Consider the following 25,528-nt stretch of genomic DNA (forward strand, 5'->3'; position numbering starts at 1 on the left):
CACGCGTTGACCACGAACGCTGTAAAGTGTTCGAAACGTCGGGATGAATTTTAAACTCATTATACGCGATTTAATCCGTTTTCATAGTTTTTATTTCATGAGTAAGTATCGCGGTAACTGAAGACAATATTAACTAAATGGTTACAAATAATAATTATCATCAAATTATCATCAACATAATCTGGTCCAGGCAGGCAATTAATATAGTCGCGCGATAAATGATAAAACATCTGGCCGTCCCTATAATCGCACTTACTAATCACTATTAGTAAGTGCGATTATAGGGACGGCCTGATATTTTATCGTCCATCGCGCGACCATGCTACCCGATCTGTACTAGCTTTTTCGCTTGCGTTAGAAAGAGACAAAAGTAGCCTATGTCACTCTCCATCCCTTCAACTAAATCCCCTTAAATAATCACGTCAATTCGTCGCTCCAGTTTTCCCGTGAAAGACGGACAAACAAACAGACACATACCCTTTCCCATTTGTAATATTAGTATGGATTTGACATTATTATTTATATTTAAATAATTATGTATGTATAGCCTAATTTCGTCGGTAACAGCGTGTTGTGTAATGGCGTCGTTGGTGAACAGTCGCCTGTCACGCCGTGAAACTGCGTTCAAATCCCAGGATTCTATAAACTTTTTGTATTTTTTTGGATATAAGTTTTGTATTTTTTATTGACCGAGCAAGAATAGAGAGCCGAAGGTATCAATTTTATCTTAGAGAACATATTGATTTTTTTATTGTCATTTTCATTTTCTATTTATTAAGTTGAGATATAAAACACAACTTTTAATACCCTCGCTAAATATAATATTTTCTCGAAATTACTCCTTAGATAAAAAAGTCCACTTGAGTTTTTAAAGCATTACGTTACTCAGTTAACTATTGCATTTTCATTTACTAATTTAAGATTTCAAAAGCGATTTGAATACCCTTGCTCCATCGAAAATAAACAATTAGAAAAAAAATCATTCGAATCGTAGTTTAGAAACTAAAATTTATCTATACTTTTTGGAATTTTTTAAAATATCAGATTAGGATAATTATGTTACAAATTCTGAGTTCGACGAACCCAAAAATTATTACCATGTAAGAGAATAGGTTTTTAATCTTTTTTGTGGAAAACGCTCAGTAACTACTGTACGAGTACATATACATTTATGTATAAATAATAAAACAAAAAATAGTGTCTCATAGACTATGTCATAGTGTTGTGTTCCTGCCGGTGAGTAAGGCTGCCAGAGCTCAACGAGGGTGCGGGGTGCTGACGACGGGAGGACTTACGGAACTAATTTGTTCCGTCTATTGTCCTTTGAGTTGTCGGCAACCCAAACCCTCCTTTGAACTTGTACACTCCTTTTTGCTGTGCACACACAGCAAAGGGGAGTGTACAAGTTTCTAATGGGGCGGCAACGCGCATGCGACACTCTTTGAGTTGCAGGCGTCCATAGGTTACGGTGACCGCTTTCCATCAGGCGGACCGTATGCTTGTTTGCCACCGACGTAGTATTAAAAAAAAAGAAAAAAGTCCTGGATTCGAACCCAGTACTTCCATGCAAATCATGCGATGGCACGTATTTACCGCAAGGCTATTTAAACAAGCTGTCGCCGCGTGAAATTATCGACTAGAAGGGATACAAAAACACTGTTTGTATGTATGAGTGGTACTTAAAAATAGTGTAAAATAGTAAATTTATCTACATTGAGGGGATTAACGTTACAATGAGAAGTTGAATGTTTGTTGTAATACGTCAATTTTAATATTAAATGTTCGCGAAGCATAATTGAAAGTATATAAATGCCTGTACGACTCCACAAAAAAAATAAGACTGGTAATTTGCAGATTACCGCCATCTAACGCAGCCTGAGCTTCGGGTAAGCTAGGCGAGCCACCTTAAGGAATGATTGTTTTTAATGGTTTATTGTCATAAGAAAAACATTAAAATGTTATGAGGAGTACCTATTGTAAGTATTTTATTACCCACTCCCACTACCTGTAAAATCATAGAACAGTCAAATATTTTCCACTTAAATATAAACTAGTTCACTAGCTATTAAGCTACCACCTACGACTACAGAATTTCGTTTTCCACGAAACAGGCTATGCCAAATCGTAAAGGTCCAACCTTGAAAACGAGACACCAAGACCTACATTCTAATAACCTTTTAACGAATGCAGTTCAGGCTGACATGACAGAAACATTTCACCGGCATCGACCGGCCTAGGCGAAATGACAATTGTTGACGCTATGCGGCGATCGAAAAGCAGTCTGTCTTTGTCACGCCTCTACCGCAGAGCGATAGAGAGGAAAGCTACGAAACGTTTACGAAGCGTAAGCTATTGTAACTCTGGCTTGTCCCAGCAGTCGTCAGAGTTATGCATAATAATGGCACAATGGAGCGAAATTGTACAAGCTTGTCTGTTACAAAATGCCGAGAAAGAACACCTCCTCGATGCGGCCCTCTGCAACTCATGAATTATTCAAAGTTGTGACAATCAGTCTATCACCACAGTCCTCGAACTAAGAACTTTAGCAATAGCAAAATAAATTCCAGGTGTATATTCTTTGGCTTCTGAAGAAGAAATCCAAACAACCAAAGTTGATGATATTATTGGAAGACGAACCAGACCTAGTAAAGTCTAGCTCTCGTAAATATTTATCCATGGAAATAACTTAAATATTTTATTAATATGTTACTACGGTAATACCTTCCTTGATGGTTATCATTACTAGACAATGAGAGCCTGTGCTATCATCAAAGCTTAACTACCTACATACCTACCTTTTTTTACGTAGGGTAAGTGCTTTTACGCTTGCCACCCGGTCCGGGGGAGCCAGGGGCGGTGACGAACTAACCAATTTAGGACTACCGTCTAACTAGACTCTAAATTATTATATAATAAGACTCTAAAAGTAAACCAACAATTCTGTCTCCGCCTTGGGGTATACATAAGCATTTGACCGAGTGCAACCTTCTATGTACTATCTGCTGTAAAAGTGCATGGCGAATTTATCAATGAATTCATTCATAATTTCTCCATGCACTTTTGCAGCTGATAGTACCTACCTACATCGTGAGTTTCAAAAGTCCTGAAGCATTAACACATTGTCAAATAACGTGGCCAGTTAAATTCTACTAGGCGAGGCGCGTTGATAATAAATTACACTGAATTACAGTAAAATAGATTGTCAAATTAATTCATTATTTTACGTTAACTTTTATTCAGTCCACTGGACCGGAAACTAACAACAGATTTTGATTATAAACTTCCCGGGCGATAACTTGTCAACTGGTTAAGATAAATAAGTAATTATGAAGCTGTGACTAACGAAATTTGTTCCAGAGCCGAAGATTTAAAATGAGATTTTGATACAGGTGATAATAAAATAATATCTCGTATTTCAGTTTTTTAACTGTTACGTTTGTGTTTGAGAGCCATTTTCATATCAGACTGACAGTACTCGTACCTATGCAATTTTGTAAACTTGGTAATTGTTAATTAATAGATATTTTAACGTCGCCACACCACCAGCACAATAACTAATTAACTAGTAAAGGCTCTATAGATACTTCAAAAAATCTAAAAAGATAGTTGTATTTCATTCACATGTATTCAAAGTAATTTCATGTAAATTGTATATTTTATGCTGATTGGCTGGTAGAATATCATATAATTATTTAGAATTATCGTCATTATCATCAAGTATGTATATGATTGTTTTTATGTTTTTCAGTTCATATTGTTCCGCTTTTCGACTCTCTCGCTACTCTTGCGATTCAATATTAAGAGTAGAATATTTCGCTTCATTGATTCATTTCTTCAGATTCAGAAGCACAAGTGGTTAAACTATAACGTCTCATTATAAAACAAAGAACTATTACTTAATTCTTTTTTAAATGCACAATCATAAGATAACTACGTCTCTAAATTCTCTATGCGGTCGAATGCTTGTTACACTGCACATACAAGTATTTATTTCCGTATATAAAGTAATATAAAGACACCGCTGTTCGTGTTCGTGTGCCGAAAGTACAAGTATTTATCCCCACCGCACGGATCATAAAATTAATTTCCGAGTCTACTTTACTTAGCGTTTATTTTAAAGGGCTATAAATTTTTCCCCCCGTGTTAATTCGTAATTTGGAACAAATTAAATTTTAACGTAGATTTCAAGCACGTGTTGGGGACTATTCAGACACTTTTATGAATGAGACTATAATACGTTTTTTCTTTTTTACAGGTCTTGGATTATGAGGTCCTATCTGACGTAAGTACTATTTTTTTAAGGAAGCACTATTCTTGAAGATATTCTAACGCATTATTATTAGATATGTAAATTTCTTCCAAAAACGGGGATTTATCTTCTTCAGATGCGTGTGAAAATTCAATGCCTTGAAATCATTCAGTCACGCAGATTGGAATTGACACTGACCTCTGTGATATACAAGTATTTAATACCACATAATAAAATATTCTACCTTGATTTCCGACAAGTAGTCGCTGACTCATCACGATTCCGTCCTAATCCGCCTTTGAAATGTACTTGATCCATTGTCTTTAGGTGGCACAAGTTACAGGTGCAATAATACTATTGACGGAGAAGCCAACCATTGCTCAAACTCTCAATTGAGCACGACGATCTGACATGACAAGAACGCTTTAAACTGAATATATATTGCAAAACAATTACTACCAGTATTTTAACGATGACCTTTGTAGCTACTCCGCCTCCTTTTATATTAAAATGAGTATAATAATGTTCATTAATTTAAATAAAAGTTCTGCAATCAACAGTTGTAACTATTGATATAAGATAACATAAATCAAAACCTCTTAATTTCTTTATTTATATTCAATAACCGATAGTGAATCTAAAAATCATAAATACGTCAATGTCGATCTTTATCGTTGCGAGTACAAATCGTTTACTGTGGAGATTTGAAATTTGAATTTATTCATTGTGGTTATTAAAGTGAACAATTTCCTAGCTTATTAAATATTGTTTTGAATTTTTTTCACGCCTGTCGAACCAAGAAGTAAGTGAATTTATACTGCGTATCATCATTAAAAATAACAAAACTTTAAAGTGACTGAAAATAATGAAGTTCAGATCTCATCTTCTTATTTCCCTTTCATAACTTTGTGATAGTTCTTGTGGCGAAGGGTTTAATGAAACAATGGGGGTAGTTCTAAACAATAATTAAATTTATTGAAAGGTTCAATGTCGGCGGGCGTATCGCAATGGATTAGGGTAAACAGAATAAAGAAGCTTTTGTATCCGAAATTAAATGTCACCCGATGTCATTATTCAGGCCGCTTGACGCGCACGATCGCTGCCGACTGTTTGCTGTTACGGATGAGAGACGTTTATAATGCACGATTGTTTCATTAAGTAGTTCGCCGGCCTAACCGAAGCGACAATCGTTAACGCTACGTGGCGCGAAACGCAGCCTGACTCTCTATCGTGCCACTACAGAAGACTGATAGGGAAAGCTAAGCGATTGTGACGTTGGCTAGGTGACTCCATTTGACGACAAACATTTTACAAATATACATCTATATAGATAGTTGTGGAATTATTTAAGTATTAGGAAACTATTACACAATCTATCCGTGACAAGGAGGCATAATTATTATTCTGATGGTTCAATGTAAAAAAAAATTCTTCTTATTAGTAACACATTATCTGTTCATTTGAATACGCAACAATAAAATATAGACCAAATCATGTTACGTGATCGAGATTTAAACTTGGCTATGTCTATTTGGTAAGTACCTACGATCAAAATGCAAATGCGAATGACATAATTTTGAAACCAAACGTATGTAAGAATTTAACCTTAAGTTCTCAAGTAGGTGGTAGGTATTAAAGTCCGTCTGCTTTGTCATTTCGTATCATTCAAATTACTTTATGTTAAGTTTTAGAGGATCGTGTAGTATAAAAGACACGGAACAAGCTAACCCATTAATTATATCTGTACCGGCTGTCGAAGATGCTCCAAACCAAACTTTGCGCGTCGTACAATGGGATTCGGATATTATGCGTATCAAACCCAATTTATATTATGCTTTGGAATACATTTATTTGTTTGAATGAAGCCATTCTTCTTTGTAAATTCTCATTGTAATACTCTCAAAGGATGCTCTGTTTATTAATGTTTATTAGCATTTATATGTAATTATTCTTGAAATAAACGACACGCTTTTTAGGGTTCCGTAGTCAACTAGGAACCCTTATAGTTTCGCCATGTCTGTCTGTCCGTCCGTCCGTCCGTCCGTCCGTCCGTCCGTCCGTCCGTCCGTCCGTCCGTCCGTCCGTCCGTCCGTCCGTCCGTCCGTCCGTCCGTCCGTCCGTCCGCGGATAATCTCAGTAACCGTAAGCACTAGAAAGCTGAAATTTGGTACCAATATGTATATCAATCACACCAACAAAGTGCAAAAATAAAAAATGGAAAAAAATGTTTTATTAGGGTACCCCCCCTACATGTAAAGTGGAGGCTGATATTTTTTTCATTCCAACCCCAAGGTGTGATATATTGTTGGATAGGTATTAAAAAATGAATAAGGGTTTACTAAGATCGTTTTTTGATAATATTAATATTTTCGGAAATAATCGCTCCTAAAGGAAAAAAAGTAACTTGATAGGTTCAGTAGTTTTTGAGAAAAATACGGAAAACTACGGAACCCTACACTGAGCGTGGCCCGACACGCTCTTGGCCGGTTTTTTAATTTAATTTGGGTACATACGTGCTTTAAATTCGTTATTTGAGGTTCAGGCTGTGGTCCCTTTTATTTTATGAATATCAAAAGACATTTTTTCGATATAAGTACATAAATGATTAAATATTAAACTTGATATGTTTATTTTGGAGATAAAAAATTGTAATATCCAAAGGTTTAATAAAAGAGAAGTATCCGGAAGTTTTGAAGAAATTTAGAAAAATAATCAGCTTGGACCTCAGGCCGCAATATAAACACGGAAAATACTAATATGTTTGTATGTAAATACTAGTTTATCTACGTACATAACGAATTTAAATCCAAATCCATAAATTAACTCAACGACTTTATGTTGATGATAATATTTATCCCTAAGACCCAACCCTACTTTGTCGGTTAGAAATTGTAAGCTCCTGTAAGTACTACACACGATAACTGAGAAAGCGAGATAATGACATCATGCGCGAGAAAATACGAGATCATATAATTATTCACTACATTTCTACACAAATGTGGCTCAAATGGAGAGATTATCGCTTAAAAGCAGACGACGGCGCGGATAACACTAACGTTTGCAGAAGGGTTAGAACTGGACAATGTTGACTAAAACTCGCTGAACACAGTATAGAGCTTCCTGTTAAACGCCTTTTGTTAATCATAAGTACAAATTAATTTGTGAAACATAGAAAATGTTTTGTAGGTCGGGTTGACCAATTTAGTTTAATGTACACGGGATAAGAGTAACAGCACGAGAATACCCTTCAAATGTTAGTCTTTCCCCAACGTTTGACTTAACTTGTTAAAGTTACAAACCATTAAATGTGTACGCACTTACAATAGAAGCGTTTTCTGATATTTTTAAGAGCTTTGGTTGCTCAGATACATTTGAATGCAATTGTCATCATAAGTCAATTTAGTACACTGAAGTCGTAATCCTTTCACCATTTTGACGTTCTACTAAAATCGATTTTGAACTGTAATTTTGATTTTGATTGATTTTGAACTTATTGTAAAAATGCGTATTTATTTTTAGTATGAAGGCAAGTATTTTGCCGCTACCGATGAAAGGGTTAAAAAATACAGTTTTGCGTGCAATTTTTTAGAACATTTCTCGCATTGGTTACTGTGTTATTTTGTCTGTGTAGACCGCTGGGAAGTGTCCCGGTGACCGCCAACTTGCACAGACTCCGGCGACAGTGTTGCTTGTTGAATAGCGCTCTCTGAGGAATATGGCTTTGTTTTGTTGTAAGTTGTAACCTATTTTAAACATAACGAAGAATAATTGACTCGATGAGAAGTTTAATTTTAAGAACAGATGTTTCTTTTAGAGCATTATAATCTGACACCGGGACAAGTAACATGACATAATTATGTTATGTTATGTTATGTTGTATGCAGTTTAATTTTCTTCTATATCCATTCATTAAGTGAACATTATTTAGTTTACAATTATGAACCTCCAGGTCTTTTGTTATTGTTTTCTTTTTTTGCAGTACATTTTTGTATTGCTAATATGTAATGGGTTAATGTGACTGTTTGGTTTAACTATAATAAAATAAAAAAGTAGGTGAAACGAAATAATGTTTTTTAAGGTTTTGTATCGCTAGTAGTCACGTCTATCTTTGTAAGCAGTTTGTCAAAATTATTTATGCAATATTTTATTAATAATACACAACTTATAACATTCGATTAAAGAAGCAATATAAATACGTACTCGGCATATTTTAATATTTTCGTACTTTTACTGCGATCGACGACAGTCAGACGACTGATCCCATAAGGGTTTTTTTATTTTTCAAAAATCCATTTCGAAATCGACTAATAATTATTACGTTACATAGTTCGTGAAGAAATGACACTGATGGGCTTTTACATATTATCAATTCTCAATTTAGAAGAGTTGTGATAAATAAATTGATGCCTAATCATAAATTCGCAAATGTCACGAAATGTTACCAACTTCACTTCATATCAATAGCGCATAAACTACAATCATGTTCATTAAAGCGATCGGCATAACCCATAAGTTCCAGCTTAATAAGCGCATCACTGCTTCTTCAGTGTATTTCCAAGTAATTGAGGTTTGAGGGGTGATTTCGCCATAATAAGTACTGGCAGGTTCGTCCGTAGGGCATAAATAAGCTGATCGTGCATGCCTCGTGTTCGGAATGAGAGGTTTCGCAAGTATTCTATTGTTTATTGTGCGCGTACGCCAGGCTTAGACGCGGGAACAGGCGAGCACGTACTCATGTATCATGTACCGTACGTGAAGTCTCAAGAGATAGCAAAGCTATAACTGTAAAGTCAGCTCAGTCACAACAACGTACACAGTTACATATTTATTTTGGAAATGAAGGTGAACTTATGCCTACTCTTTTTGAATCTTTAATTACAGAGAAGTCAAAGATTTTCTCCTTCGAACTGGCCATACATTGCTAATGCTACCTACTATTAAGGCAATTATTATTTTATTCTCCTATTAAAAAAGCTGTAAGAAATGTAAGTAGTTACGAGTAGAAAAAAAAAGAGCACAAATTGAAAATTTTGTCCGCCCTATTCAGAAGTAGGTATAACGGCCACCCCGGTAACAATATTGTTAATTTCTTCAAATTTGGTGTCCTAGGATCTACACTTATAAATTAAAGCATAAACTTTGAGATCCCATAGAATAAAATTGAGAGCCACTAAAAATACGTACCTAGGTAATTTGTAGTCTAATCGGGCACTAATCTTTGTTCACAGAGGTGTAACGCGAAAGCGAATTCTCCTTGAGAATGGATTTCTATTCGCGCACAGTATTCGGTTTGCTAACAAGTGTAGCAATTGTGTTAAGAAACTTACGAGGCCCTTGTTCCGTGCTCCTTTTTTATCGTACATAATACGAGGATTTGACTACACGTAGAAAATAAACTTTTTTTTCTTTCTATAAAAAAAACGAGATCTAAAAAATCTCTCTGTAAACCTTACAGCATAAAAATATCTTAAACTCTCAGTAGCAAACTTAGGCATTATAGTCTTAGCGTATTATGTTTAAAACTAGAAATGAAAATATGTTACTTACTTAAATATCTGATAAGACGGAATACAGTGTGCTGCGCTGCGACCGAGCCGGGGGACGGGGCGGCGGCGTGCTGCTCGCGGCGCGGGCGCCCTTTTCCGTCTCGCGGCTCGATTGTAAGATTTGTAAGCCAAGTAAAGATGATGAGATTGTTTGCGCGATGGTCACTAGGGGTCGGGTAGGATTTATTTGCTGTGTAGTATACTTAGCGCCTAAAAAGGCCGATGTAAGATATTATTCAATTTTCGATTGTATAAGAAGATTAATTAATAATTCTAAATTGCCTGTAGTTATATTAGGAGATTTCAACTTACATTCGGCGAGTTCCACGGTAAACAATGAGTTTGAAATGTTCCTGGCAGAATGTAATTTACAGCAAAAGAATACAGTGTTTAATGATCTCGGTAGAATGTTGGATTTGGTATTGGTCAGTGAAGCTGTGGCTGGGGCTTCGATCTCTAATTGTGAGGGTATTGTTTCCAAAGAAGTTCATCATGTTCCATTAGAAATAACTTTACAGATTAACACCACTCAAACTACTGTCACCACCCAACCCCAAATTGCTACGGAAGACTCAACACCCCTAAGAAATTACAGGAAAGCGAATTTTTCTCTTTTGTACTCTTTAATAGCCAACACGTGTTGGGACGATACCAGCTACTCCAAGAATGAAGTGGATGGTGCAGTTTCCACTTTCTATGACTTGCTTAACCAGAGTATTGCTTCTGCAGTGCCGTTTAAAGCGCATAAAACACACAAGACTCATTATCCCATATGGTTTACGCCTGAAACTATTAAGTTAAATAAAATGAAAAATCAGTATCATAAACGGTATAAATTGAGTAACCATCAACTAGACTATGCCTTTTTTACGTACTACAGGCGACAGGCAAAAATGCATTCTGACCGTGATTTTGAAGTGCATAAACGCATACAATTAAACATTAAACGAGACGTCACATCTTTCTGGTCTTATGTGAAACAAAATAGGAAAAACAATGAACAAGCAGTTTTTGGCGATATGTCGCCAGATCAAATAGCAAAAGAGTTTTCGAACTACTTCAGTAGCGTATTCTTACCTGACCGTCCAGCATTGGATGTCCACAATGCTCTACAACACTGGGACACTACCCATCAGTTAATAACAGTTGATTGCATCACTGATAATGATATACGTTCAGCCATAAAACGACTAGCGCCGAAAAATACTCAAGGTCTAGACTGTATTCCACAATATATAGTTCGCGATTGCTGCGAACCTTTTATAAAGCCTCTAGCGTACATTTTTAATTTGGCTATTAAAACAAATCTTAGCTGTCCCTTACTCTGGAAGTTATCAAAAGTTCTCCCTATTCACAAAACGGGTTCTAAATCCGATTTTAATAATTACAGACCAATAGCGGTCCTTTCAGTATTTGGTAAGGTATTTGAAACGGTTCTGTACAAAAAGATTCATCAACAACTACGGGGATGGTTCACAGACTCACAACATGGTTTTTTGCAAAACAGATCAACTACATCCAATCTTCTTAACCTTGTAACTTACACCACTCACCAGTTAGATGAGAAAAAGCAAGTAGATGTAGTATACTTAGATTTCCGAAAGGCTTTTGATAGAATAGACTGTGATGTTTTATTGAGAAAAATGGCAATGGCTGGGTTTTCTGAGTCGCTGTTAAAATTCTTTGCAAATTATCTGTCTGGACGCAAGCAATATATTATTGTATGTACAATACCGCTGAATCAGAAACGTACTCCGTTACTTCGGGTATTGGTCAAGGTAGCAGTCTTGGACCGTTACTATTTTTGATAACAATTAATGATCTTCCAGAATACGTAAAGCATTCCATGATATTGATGTTCGCTGATGATGTCAAGCTCGCTATGCCCATACAAAATGCATCTGATGTAAGTAAGCTCCAATCCGACATAGATAGCGTATATCGGTGGGGTAACATTAATAGCTTACACCTTAACACAAGTAAATGCGCAGTAATGACATATTCACGAACTTCACAAACTATTCCGAGATCGTACGCATTAAATGACGAAAACTTACCAAATGTAAAATCTATCCGTGACTTGGGTACATGCTTCGACACTGCAATAACTTTTAATGAGAATATAGTTCAAATTTGTAAAAAATCACGAAAAGCTCTTGGTTTCGTCATCCGTCAATCCAAACATTTTAATAATCACCATGTCATTACTTTATTGTATAATGCCTTTGTACGTAGCCTGCTGGAAAGTAACTATGTTATCTGGAACCCAAATGAAAAGAAATACGTTCTTCTTATTGAGAAGGTTCAGAAGTCATTTGTTAGGTACTTGTACTGGAAACAGCATGGTTACTATCCATACATGTATCCTCTACGCAATTCATATTGGGAATGGTTAGTTTCGTTAGCCTTGAGGTTCGAAGGCAACTAGCAGTAATAAAATATTTTATAAGATTAATTCGTGGATCAATCGCAAATCCGTGGTTGTTGCAATATGTCTCTTTTAAAATACCAACGCCTTTTGTACGAACTACTCTTAGACCTCGCGCCACACCTCTGTTTGTTATCCCCAGCACCAACACTGTAGCTTTAGATTCCAGCCCTTTGTACGTAGCACTGAATCACATTAATAATATTCTTTTGTTTGACCCCCAGACTGACATATTCTCACAGGGGGAACCGAAGCTTCTAGCCACTGCTACTCGGTATTTGGAGTCGATCACCACTCCTACAACTATAACGTCTTAGCGTCATTGTTATTATGTACTGATTATTTAGGTAGGCTAATTATTTAGTAAGTAATATAATAAGCTGTAAAATTTAAACTAAAACAGTGTATATGTAATATTGTGTAGTCCTGTCTAGTTCGTTAATTTTATTCAATTTACCTATATAGTTGTGTATGTATATATAGTTTAATGTAATGTAACCTATAACTTACATGTTTGGTTTACCTGTTAGTGTAAGTTGGTTGATAATAAATGAAATAAATAAATGATAATACTCTGAAAGTACCTAAATACTTTCATTAGCACTTCGTAAATTACGCAAGTGCATAGAAACGCTTTAAAAAATTATACATACAACTAATCATGGAACAGTCTTACACAGCCCATTGTAAAAAAAACAATGCGTCACAGTTTTGCAAAATGCGCGCGCAACAGTACGTTATCAGCATTCTGCATTCCCACACAAACAAGGTAGTATGTACCCAACACTTTCATACAACGAAACTGTGTTCTTGTTCGAAGTGCAGCGATGCAGTCGGATAAGCGACACGACGACTGCTCAAGCCTGTGTTCCAGAGGTGGAAGTTTCCCACACACCGTGTGACCGGCCTTCCTCACTAAACAATTTGAGCCTAAGCATTACTCACAATTAAAAGTGTGAAGAAACACTGTCACTCTCGGTAATTGTAAACAATACAGCACTCTCGCTCTCTATTAATTATTCTAATCCAGACATAATCAGAAACCTAAAGTAGACGATAGTTTATGAATTATAAGCTCCCTATAATTTGATAATTTGTTACCAAGATATTATAAAGCTCTCAAGTAAATTACCCACTCGATGTGACAGTAGGCGAATGACTCAATTTGTCAGAGTGAATCGTATCAGTTACTGATATATTATGCTCAACTCATTGTTCTGTTTATACTCATGCTAATGCCATTCAGAGTCTGAAACGTTATGCATTTAGGACGCTTAAACATATCCTCATAAATATTAATTGTTTTGTTAGCGAAACACACCTGTATCAGATTAATTAGTTTGGTATCATTGAATAATTCACGTACGAATTGCGCTTACACGCTTGCCGTGATAACATCGTCCCTTCAACCTCAATTACTTTTTCTGTGCAGTTTCAACATCTAAAACCGTATACGTATATCTATCCTTATAAAATGCAAAATAAAATATGAAAAGCCTGTTCTGGTAAGCTGGTAGCTTTATAGCTGTATCATACCCCTGTATTACCAATCTTCGTTCTTATGGCTGCAGTAAAGCATCAGACATTGTTTAAAACTAGCCGACATTATTTCAAAAATCAACAGAATATTGTAATCATTTAAGCAAATAGGACACGGAAGTGTCATGTGTTCAATCAGTCCCTCTCCTATGGTTGTCAACAGACACGTCACGAATATCATCATCGAAAATCACGATCGGAATTATTAGATAGTGCGCAATCCAATTTCATCTCGACGCCTGCGTCGCGGCACAATTTGGCACAATGCAATTTGCTCTCCGATATTACAACACGCGTGCACGTTGTGCCTACACTTATTTCCACCTTTTCATCTCCGCGGAACATCAAATGAATGATGCTTTTGTGCCAATGGCACACTCAGTATTCGAATTGACACATTCATCTACAAGTTCTCGGAATCGGTTCGCTGTGCCGGGATTACATGTCTCGCGGTCCGCGGTTCCGAAGTATCAAATTTATTTTTATGTATACTTTTATTGTTTGCGGTGAGGATTGTCGCCTCCTTAGGGGCTGTTTGTATGCGGACTGAGAAGAATTACGAACGCGCCGGAGCGGATCCACTTTAGAAGGTAGCGAGCGATAAAACAATTTGTTTAGAGAATGAGATGTACAAGTATAACACGGATGAATATTTTCTGAGCGGAATCTCGTAACTGGCGTACTTACGGTACTTAGTTTAGCACTAAAGATGTCCTCGGAGGGCTCTAACAGTTGGCTGAGCATGGACAACATATATTTCCCCGAGTGAAATAAGCATTAAATAGACGTGAGCTCGCACGCGGCACGTGTAAAATCTTTTTGTGGAGCAGTGGCATGGAGCCATCATGAATGCACACTTGATTGTATAATTTAGTTAAGGTAATCTCGCTGCGAACAGCACGGAGTCTGCCAGTTTTCAATTTCATGTCTGAAAGCTATGAACGTTGTTTCTGTACGGAAAATTGTTTATTTATTTTATGTATTTTGTTCGTTCGCTGCGCGGTAATTATATCGATACCTTTGGGTTCAATTGGCGTAAAGGACAAAATGCAGGTTTTCAGGAGAAGCAAAAAACAACTTCTTTTTTAGAAAAATGTTTATATCTTTTTTGTTTTTTGACCTATATTTGTGACGTATATAGAAAAATATGTAGATTTTTAGTATCCTTCACTTAGTGTAGCAACCGTAGTGATAAACTAAACGGTTTAGAAGTTAGATGGTTGTAAAGGACACGTCAAAATGCTATGGACGTCCTTTACACCCACGACTTTTTTGAACAATTAGAGTTGATAGGGTCGTAAATGACGGTCTTAGATGATTTTTATACAAATTCGGGGCGTAAATGTAACCGGAATGGTACAAATGGCAACTGTTTTTTAGCTTAGTTTACAATTGAGAAACTTGAAAAATGTATCAAAACGTAGTTAATATGGCATAGAATAGCCACATTAGTGTTACAGTGTATATTTATTTAAATATTTAGCAGAGACAAAGAACAAGACTATTTTATATCCAGTTTTGCAATAAAGAAACAACATTTGCTTAAAAACTATGTAATATTTTGGAAAGTTATTATTTTAGTACTCGCCGCTCGGCTGTCTCAATAAGTTACGCATTCAGTATTTAATTCTAGTAGGGAAACGCTTTCGTAGTTTAAGTAAAACACTAATTGTAATCACGTAAACTTTAATCAGCAACTGTGAATAGTAGACTATATTAATACGACAGTAATTTTAAGTCTAAAGTAGAAAGAAGTTTTAAGAACCACTAAGAGTTAAGTACTTATTTATAAACGCAAGTTAGGACGCGTATACAAACTGTAGTCAAGACTAGTTACCTACTATGTGGATTCATATTTTTGATAATTTTAAAACAGAAGATTGTTATTTAGTCTTAAACCTGTTAAATAAGAATAATCTTAATTATGAGTTCAATCCTAGAAATATTATAGTCAATGCTTTAAGTACCTGGGTACATATTCAAGTCACCAAACGCTAACGCTCATTCGTTAGCGAAACGCACCTGTTATTGTCGCACTAAATGTTAATATAGTCTACTGTTAAAGTTTACTGCCGGCGTAGCTGAATGGCAATCGTCGACGACAGACGCCGACAAAAATGCAGTCTGGTGCAATACGCAAGAGCGATAAAGATATATAGCTACGAAATAGATATTATCGTGAGCGTTTGTGCATTTGGGTACGTACCCTGATTACCATAATGTTTTTTTTAATTACCTACATCTCGCCGCAGTATAATAATACTACGAAAGCGTTTCCCTGCTAGAATTAAAGACTGAATGCGTAACCTACTGACTATTCAGACAGCGGCGAATACTAAAAAATAACTTTGAATTTGTTGCCAAAGTATTAGATAGTTTTTAAGCAAATATTATTTCTTTATTACAAAACTGGATATAAAATATTAGTCTTGTTCTTTTTTGTTGCTAAGATAGCTTAGATAAATAATATACTGCATTAAACTGATGTAGAGCTATTCTATGCCATATTAAGTACGTTTTGATACATTTTTCCAGTTTTTAATTGTAAACTTAGAACAACATTTGTACCATTTCGGTTACAATTACGCCCCGACTTTGTATAAAAATCATCTAAGACCGTCATTTACGACCCTATCAAATCATGGGTGTAAAGGACGTTATAACATTTTGACGTGTCCTTTACAACCATCTATCTTCTAAATCGTTTAGTTTATCACTACGGTTGCTACACTAGGTTAAAGATACTCGTAATCTGCATATTTTTCTTATACACGTCACAAATATAGGTCAAAAAAACAAAAAAGTGGGTTTATCTTTCTCTTGGAAACCGGCATTACATGTCCTTTACGACAATTGAACCCAAAGATATCGATAACAGTTGCGGATAAAATATTTTTAGTGCTGGTCGTAAAGGACGAAAAACAAAAAAACTTGTCCTTTACGCCCAACTTTATCACACTACTATAGAAAGTGATCCTTAGAAAGTAAGGGCTTATAGGGCAACAATATGTAACAAGGTGACTTACGACTATATTTTTATTTGTAGATTTCCTTTACGACACAAATAATAATTTATAATTAATGACTTGATATTTACGCCCCTTCAGAAAAGCTATTTTTGCAAGTCCATAGTAGAAAATCTTGGTCGTAAAGGCAACTTTTTAAGAGATATCGAAATTTTAACTACACAGATCGATAGCGCTTGAAATTCTGAACAAAACTGTATATATAACTCATTTTCGCCAAAATGTCCTTTACGCCAATTGAACCCAGAGGTATCGATTATGTAATTATATAGTGTTCAAAATATTACTTATTGCTTGTAGGTACAACTGATCGAAATTTACCTATGTGTTGGTACCTTATAAAATCCTATTAAGGCTGCATATTAAGAATTCCCTACATCTATTAACAGTACCTCCTTTTAGAGACCCTGCACCCTGCATTGTTATAATCTTAGAAAACCATCTTAATTTCTTCTTAATGAAACAAAAATTACAATATTGTACCTCAATTTACTTGTTCCCATCCTAAACATCTCTACTTAAATATATTAGTATAAAACAACATTAGTATAAATTTCGAATACGAGGGTATTTACAGAAGCGACTTCGAAATCCCAGGTTGTGTCCCGGTAATTTGAATTACGTCTAGCTGGAGTCTGGAAATGTCTCGAGCCGGTATTGGGCGGTCCCGGAGCTTGCAGTCTGAAAGCAGCCCGGGTGTTAACGTTCAAAGTAATTTCTTTGGCTTCATCCGCTTCGATACTTATTACGTATGCTGTAGAGTTAAAGCGATAAAAGGATTTACTGAAGCACGATTTTACAGAAAGATATATTGATTATCCTTGAATAGACAAATTAATTATCTATTAGATAGCCTTTCTATTAGTAGGTATGATTAGGGGCTACTAGAAAATGAAACAAAGTTGATTTATTAAAAGATGATTACGCCGAAAAGCACCCCCTATCCTAGGAGGATACCTAACTAGTGTAACCACAGATAACATCGTTTGATCGTTTTCCGAACCGGCAAGCGCACACGTAATAGGTGACAACCTTTGTGCCCTGCTGATTCAACACTAATTACTCCTTTCGCCTCACAGTTGATTATTGCCGGTTAAGCTGCTGCACGATCGCGTTCAGGAAGGGTCGTTTTCCTCGTCCATGCACCCCGGATAATCAACCCCGGCGCTAATAATCTGCTACATATCTAAATTAAGGTTAGTTTATCAATTTCCGCGCCAATCACAACGTTTCGTATGCCAGTGGCTGAACAAAGGCATTTGAAAATTTCCGATTTATGCAAATGCATCGAAACAGAATGACAACCCGAAAATTTGGCGCAATGGGCGGTGCAGGCTGGTATAGAACAAGCGCTTTGATTAACTGATTAACCAACAATGCTTTATTCAATTGGGTGAGCGTTGCAACGATTCATTTGTATTCTATGTGACGTTCTTATTCGAACATATAACTTGATTTGAATTTGGACAAAACATTTACGGATAGCAAAATGGAGCAAAACAGTGAAATTATAATATAATCGCTAATTGAGTTTTGTTCCGCCGCCGCGCTCGGTTTTGCCGCTCGCAACAGCCGCAAAATTTACTACTATATAATTTAACTTGCAGCTATCTAATAGCAATGAGTGAACAATTAAATGACTATCTGATAGTGCACTGCTGGTGCTATCCACAAACCTTATGTTTCCATTTAGTACGTACGTAACTATTATTTATTCGCCTGCGTTCAACGACATTTAAGTGAATCCTGTTAAAATCAAATATAATAATGACGAGGGAACATTTCGAATCAAATTTAGGTACATTAAAGGGTTGAAATGTAAAAATAACAGCAGCCTATTTCGTCCAAATAAGGCCCTTAGTTCATCATAATCGCCGTATGATTACAGCCTCCTCCTCACTTTTTTCAAAACGAGAGTCTGTCCTCACTAAAACCTTGCATATATACCTTCCGTATTTCACAGAACCTTTCATAATTCGTTAAATGTAAGGATCGGTACGATACATAGGTATTCCGAATCGTAGTAAGTAGTAGACAATTAAAATTATACATCGGTCATGCTTCATGTTCATATTATGCTGACAATGATACCCATTGTTATCTGATGAACCGAAATGGTCTACTAATTATTAATTCCATTGCATATACTTGACTACGAAGATCAATCTTTCTAAACAGATTTTGTAGAAAAACTCCAACCATAGCCTTACTCCATTGTAGGATTAAATAAATGTCATATACAAAGAAAAAGTGACCAAGGCCTCCAAGTGTTCCGAGCTGGAACACTGAAAAACTGAGCTGAAACACTGAGCTGGATTAAAATATTTTCAAAATGAGAATAATTTAATTTGTTCTAAGATTTCCATTGTAGGATGTTGACTCTTAGCCCACTTGCGCTACTTATCCTTTTAGTACCATATATCATTGCCAGCCCATGCAGTCGCGCGAAAATAAAAAGCGAAAAATATATCATTTCCAATCGTATTTGGTACTAAATAGGTTGTCTAGTTCTCTTATTTTCCAAAACTATATATCCCTAAGTGCATTTTCACATTATCCGGTCCGATATCGGATGTCGGAAGGATTTCAAAGGCAAAACCAAAGATGGCTTAAATGAATGGGATATCGATCCTACATCCGATATCGGATCGGATAATGTTAAAACGTACTGTCTTAGATAAATCTCATGACTGCACCGGCCTATAAGTAGTTTTTATAAGTCCTTACATGTCCATTTTGTGCTGTGTTGGTAAATAAATATCTTTTTTTTTTATTCCAAACAATGCTTCTAAGATATGACAGTGGTACGAGTATGTTGTCATTATTAATCTCACAGTGTTAAACATGGCGTTTCGGTTAAAAAAAGGTTCTTCCAGATTAATAGATAAGTTTTAACACGAAACTTAAACTGTCAACAAAATTAAAGTTAATAATAAAATTGCAGTATGTTTCCAGAAAGTTGTCAAGATAATTAATTAAATAGGTACAATGAGCGGTCCGTGGGCGGCCGGCTCGCCATCCCCTGCCCTTTCACGACGTAAATAGAGCCATTCCCATCCGACTCCAACGAAATCGTACACAAATATGTCCATTTTAATTGGATGCTCACATTGTTCCAAAATATTAAATAGAATATGAAACAGGGATCAAAGGTTGGGTTTAGGTATTAATCAGTAACTAACCTTGCTTGCTTACGTTACGCTATGTTGAAACGACCCTATCTAAATATATAAAAGAAGAAACTGACTGACTGACTGACTGACATATCAACGCACAGCCGAAACCGCTGGTCCTAGAGATTCCCAGTTTGGCACGTAGGTTCCTTATAAGGTGTAGAGGAGTACTAAGAAAGGATTTTTCAGTACAGATGGTGTTTTTTTACGCACTAGTGCGAGAAGTGGTTCATTATACGCCAGGTCGAAACTTCGGAGGCTCATCTGTACTGAAAAACGTCGTACGATACACGTACGAAAAGGAAATTCGTAACTCGTGTCGATTTAAAACACTCCCTTCGGTCGTGTTTTAATTTATCGCCACTCGTTTCGAACTTCCTTTTTTACGCACTTGTATCGTAATGTACCTACTATTTCAAAATTCACCTTCTAAAATGGCGAAATGGCGGTCCAAAGCTTGAATTATTTTAGTACGCGGGCGAAGCCGCGGGAAACAGCTAGTTGAAACTAAAAGGAATGGAAAAGACATGTCAATTACAAGCTGAGCATTCTTAAGTTTGGCTAGTCAAATTATTTAGCCTTGAAGTACTTAAAGACCGAAACTAAAGTTAAGTAATGTATACGAACTTTAACTACTTGATTCTAGGTGTGACTAACTAAACCAATCAACCGAGCATAATAATGTTAAGTTTCAACCGACGGCGTAAAATAATAACCTAAGTGCACGCGATATATACCCCGGCTAATTTAAATGTACAGTCAACCAATTTGAATCTTACGCTACTGTAGAACCTTTTCACAGTAAACGTCGAAGTGACTTCTTTGACAAATACAGCACGGTGTCAATAAGACAGGGTTCTAGAGTTCGCGCAATAAATGATAAAAACATCAGGCCTGATGTTTTATCATTTATCGCGCGACCATGTTTGCCTGCCTGAACTAATATAACTTATATTGTAATCAGATCGATAGATTGAAATCACATTATCATGACGCACTTCCTACCAAATAACAGCATGACCTGCAATTGTAAACTTGGGGAACACACAACTTCATAGGTATATCGACATATACGTAAATCTTGTTTATTGCATTTTAGTCCATTACACACGATAGTGTACGTTTCGGGCCAAAATTTAAGTCTATCGCTCTCGTACGTTGATACATATTGAGTTTTTTCTAAAGATTTACGTTGTATGAGATTTAGAGTGTAATAAAATCGTGGCAGACCAAAATAACGCTAGCGCTCTGGCTTTGTGGCCTTTTTCGTTGAGTTTGCCTAGTGATAAATCTACCCAAGCCACGATTTAGTTCGTTTAGATGTGCCATTAGATATCGATTGGTACTAAAATAAAAATGGTTAAGTAAAATCCAGGTCAGCAAAGTAGGTATCTACAAGCAGAAAAGGTAGGCAAGTTTCTTTAATCCTTGGAATTACTCCACTAGATTACCTACAATACAATGAGTAACAAGGTTTGCAAAACACAAAAAACTTAAAACAATAATTGTTTGCACGTTTAATAAAAACCAAACAAATCAAACCCATTACCGTTAAAAGATCTGATTATACGGTGCAATCTTCTCACGTTACGTAAGTTGTTAATTGAATAACAACATACAACAGTGTAATTACACAATAATACCTTTATTTATGCCGCTTACAACTTATTAAGCTTATAAGAGTTACAAGCCCTGTTATATTTTAAACCCAGTACAGTGAGTTTAAGTTTTACTGGTTAGAGCGTTTTCACATTATCCGATCCGATATCGGATGTAGGACCGATATTCCATATATTTAATCCGCCATCTTTAATTTTTGCATTTGAAATCCTTCCTACATATCGGATAATCTGAAAACGCACTTATGCCGCAAATATTTAATTCAAATACATAGTCATAGTTGGATTAAACAATACAAACTCTGTATATCTTTCTCATTTCCCATCACGAAAATCAATTAGGCATTTTGGATTTGTGCTAATATCTGATATCATTAGAGCGTATGATGTACTTGAAACGCAGGTACGATCGCACAGGTGAAAAGGGTAATCGACGTTTGTTCAACACAATGTTGAGTTTAGTAATTACTTAATTAGGTACATACACGTACTAAATTATTGTACTAATTATTTGACTCTTACATAAATTGATTTTACATAGGCTGTAGCTTCAGCACAGAGCCCGCAGCAGGTCGCCTAGGGCCCTAATATATCGCATTAGGCCTGACATTTGTGCAGGCACAGATCAAAGAGGCAATTTGTGCAATGCTGTTGGATGGTATTATTGTGTAAACGTGTCGCAGCCCGATGCTTCTATAACTGACAACTGGAAATCGACTCAGTTTTTGGTTTGCCTGTTCTTTAACCCCCGACGCAAAAACGACGGGGTGTTATAAGTTTGACGTGTCTGTCTGTCTGTCTGTTTGTCTGTCTGTGTGTGTCTGTCTGTGGCATCGTAGCTCCCGAACGGATGAACCGATTTAGATTTAGTTTGTAGTTTTGTCTGAAAGCTGAGTTAGTCGATAGTGTTCTTAGCCATGTTTCATGAAAATCGGTCTACTATGTCGCGGTCGGGGGTTTTTTCAAAATTTTAATTTTGTGGTTAGGTTATTGAGCGTGCTTCAGTATCTGACAAAAGGGCCGTTATATAAGAATATGTATTGCGTCTTTGTATTGTTGTGGCAATTAAATCAAAGACCATCACTCAAAATGGAATATAATTCGAGATTTTTTGACGATAACCACACGATAACTCATCGGGACCTTTTTGTAAATAAGAGAAATAAAAAATAAGTACATATGTAATAATCATTGAGAGTCTGAGATATTTAGAAGTGTAGGTAGTGATATAATATTGTGAAAAGAACCAGACTGCTTTCCATTTACATCTATAGATATAAATATCTCCCCCAGCTATCCCTAGTCATAAACCCGTAAAAAACCAATATCGTCAGATATGAAAAACATATTTAATCCCATTTACTGATGCCGAGAGCTCTCATACAAAAAGATCGCTCGGTAACAGAACTCCATTAGCCAATCAAATTTGGACTTAAATCTCTGTTGGTGGAAGTAATAATCCGCCTGCTATGGAGTGAAATGACTGACGCACGTCAGCCTTACACGATTACGCGCACTGTGACCTATTTAGCTCGGGTTTTCCGAGCTTTATGTTAGGATGAATTTCAGAATCAAAAAGAGTCATGGTAATCATGGTTTACTGTGTAGATCGACTTCCATTAATGGTATGACACTTAAGAGAATAAACGTAGGTTATAAACGTCTTGAAGTGCTGAAAGCTGTAAAATGAATCTTGTAGAAAGCAGTCATTGGGACAACCAAAGTTATATTCCCAAGAGTTTATTAAAAATATTAAAATAATATTTGATGATTATACAGATGCAGACGCTTTAATAGCATAAAAAATTGCTATATTGGATGACTTAATGGAGGAAATGGAATTTATTGAAAAAAATAAGTAATTGTATGTGTAAAATGTGTTGAATGCGTGTGCATCAATACAGCATAATAATACGCTGATTATTAAATTTCAATTCTTAAATACGTGCAAATTCAACCTGCAATATCCGCCTTTTATTCCCTATGGTCCAACAGCAATCAACTTTATAAAAAACAGCTCGGCAAAATAAATCCGCCAGTTCGATTCATACATTTCCCGCCGCTCCGGTAATGTGTAAGTGGATGATTTCCAAGTGACGAACGTGAAGTGACGGGTACGCGTGTCGAATATGTAACTACGCATACTTCATACTCACTAGAGGTGAATAGTGGATTTGGCCGAATACCGGATATTAGGCGACCGACTATTGGACATGAGTCAAGATTTGTACAAAATATAAGTGTACAAAAGTGGGTTTGTAAATAAAATAATTACCTGTCCAAGCTGCCTCCTATTTACTTGTATAAGATACTAGCTTTTGCCCGCGGCTTCGCTCACGTTAGAAAGAGACAAAAAGTAGCCAGTGTCACTCTCTATCCCTTCAACTATCTCCACCTAAAAAATCACGTCGATTCGTCGCTCTGTTTTGCCGTGAAAGACGGACAAACAAACAGACACACACACTTTCCCATTTATAATATTAAGTATGGATTAATATGTTACCCCTATACTTCTTATGTCGAATTAAAAACTGTGAGACATATTATTGAGCAACATTTGCATATACTTACATAACTTTAACACTTAACTTGTCAATCAAATGGAACTCTTAAATATTTTTTTATTCAGCAAATTCTCAAAAAATTGTCTTTGTTTTTCACCATTTTCCAACAATACTTAATATCGCAAAACAATATACATAGTGGTTTGTGCTTATTTTTTTATTTTCCCCATTTAGTTAGGTACAACGGATATTCGGTATTCCGCGAAATGGTAGGCAATATTTGGCCGAATTCCGAATAGTTGTCGAATATTCGAAGCATCTCTACTCGGCACACGTGCAGCGTCACAACTATAGTGCATTAAGTGATAAATCGAAATCGCTCTAATCTATACCTTAATGCGTTACAATTATGTTTAATTTATAATGTTAAATTATGTTTATTGTGTTGTTTTGTTTGAAGTAGCGCTTTGTGTCAGTGTGGCCGTTTCGTTCGCACTTGCAGCGGACGCATCACTCAAGGAAATTGCCGAAGTAGCAAATATAGTGACGATTACGGTTGTGTAAGCACACACACGACCAACTAGGTACTATTTATTGGAAATCTCCGTAACGCTTTGGCACACAATAAATGAAAAAAATAAAACTGAAACATATTCGTTTCGACATTTTGTACGTCATGCATTAATTGAACTAACCTGATGCATACTAGTATCGTTTTTGTTCGTTGTAGCTGTAGTTGTAGTTGTATTGAAAAAATATTCACTTTTTTTTGTGTACTTTATTTAAAGCTACAGAGTTTTCAGTTACCTTTTTTATTAAGAATATATTACTTTATTTTTGTCACTTATTTTAAAACGCATTGCTCAAAATTGAAATCAATCAGGAAGAGCTCACAAAAACAGAAATTCAGCAACAACCAGCATCCGAATATAGGCTTTTTTTTAATACCACGTCGGTGGCAAACAGGTATACGGTCCGCCTGATGGAAAGCGGTCACCGTAATCTATGGACGCCTGCAACTCAAGGGGTGTCACATGCGCGTTGCCGACCCATTAGAAACTTGTACACTCCTTTTTTGAAGAACCCCATACTGTAGTTCATCGGGAATACCTCGGACGGAGCGTCCGCGGGAGGAAATTCCTCTGAAACCGCACGGAACGCGACCATTTAGTTTGCAAGGTGTGTGGTGCCCTGTCGATGGCGAGCTAGGCTAGGAAGTAAGTAAACTCTTTCTTGCAGCACCAACATGTAATACACAAACATCAAATATAAAAAATTCCTAACTTTAAAATTCTTTAGTTTATAATACGCTTACTGCGGGTACTTATTTGCCAGTAGTGTAAACAGAGTATTAACTATAAGGTGTTACTAACTAAACACATGTATTTAACTTGTGAGTTATTAAAAATTGCCACGCAATAACATTGGGCGCATAGGGCGATGT

General features: G+C 36.2%; 1 protein-coding gene across 1 annotated transcript in view; it reads left to right on the top strand.

Annotated features, from left to right (window-relative positions):
- The window catches only part of LOC125228764 (proteoglycan 4), a 160,140-nt gene that overhangs the window by 35,426 nt on the left and 99,186 nt on the right, over positions 1-25,528 (top strand). The window contains exon 2 of the mRNA XM_048133436.1: positions 4,256-4,282. The gene's annotated coding sequence lies outside the window, so the exon portion shown is untranslated. The remainder of the gene's footprint in view (positions 1-4,255; positions 4,283-25,528) is intronic.

Source organism: Leguminivora glycinivorella, chromosome 8 (genome assembly GCF_023078275.1).
Source record: "Leguminivora glycinivorella isolate SPB_JAAS2020 chromosome 8, LegGlyc_1.1, whole genome shotgun sequence".
Lineage (NCBI taxonomy): Eukaryota > Metazoa > Arthropoda > Insecta > Lepidoptera > Tortricidae > Leguminivora > Leguminivora glycinivorella.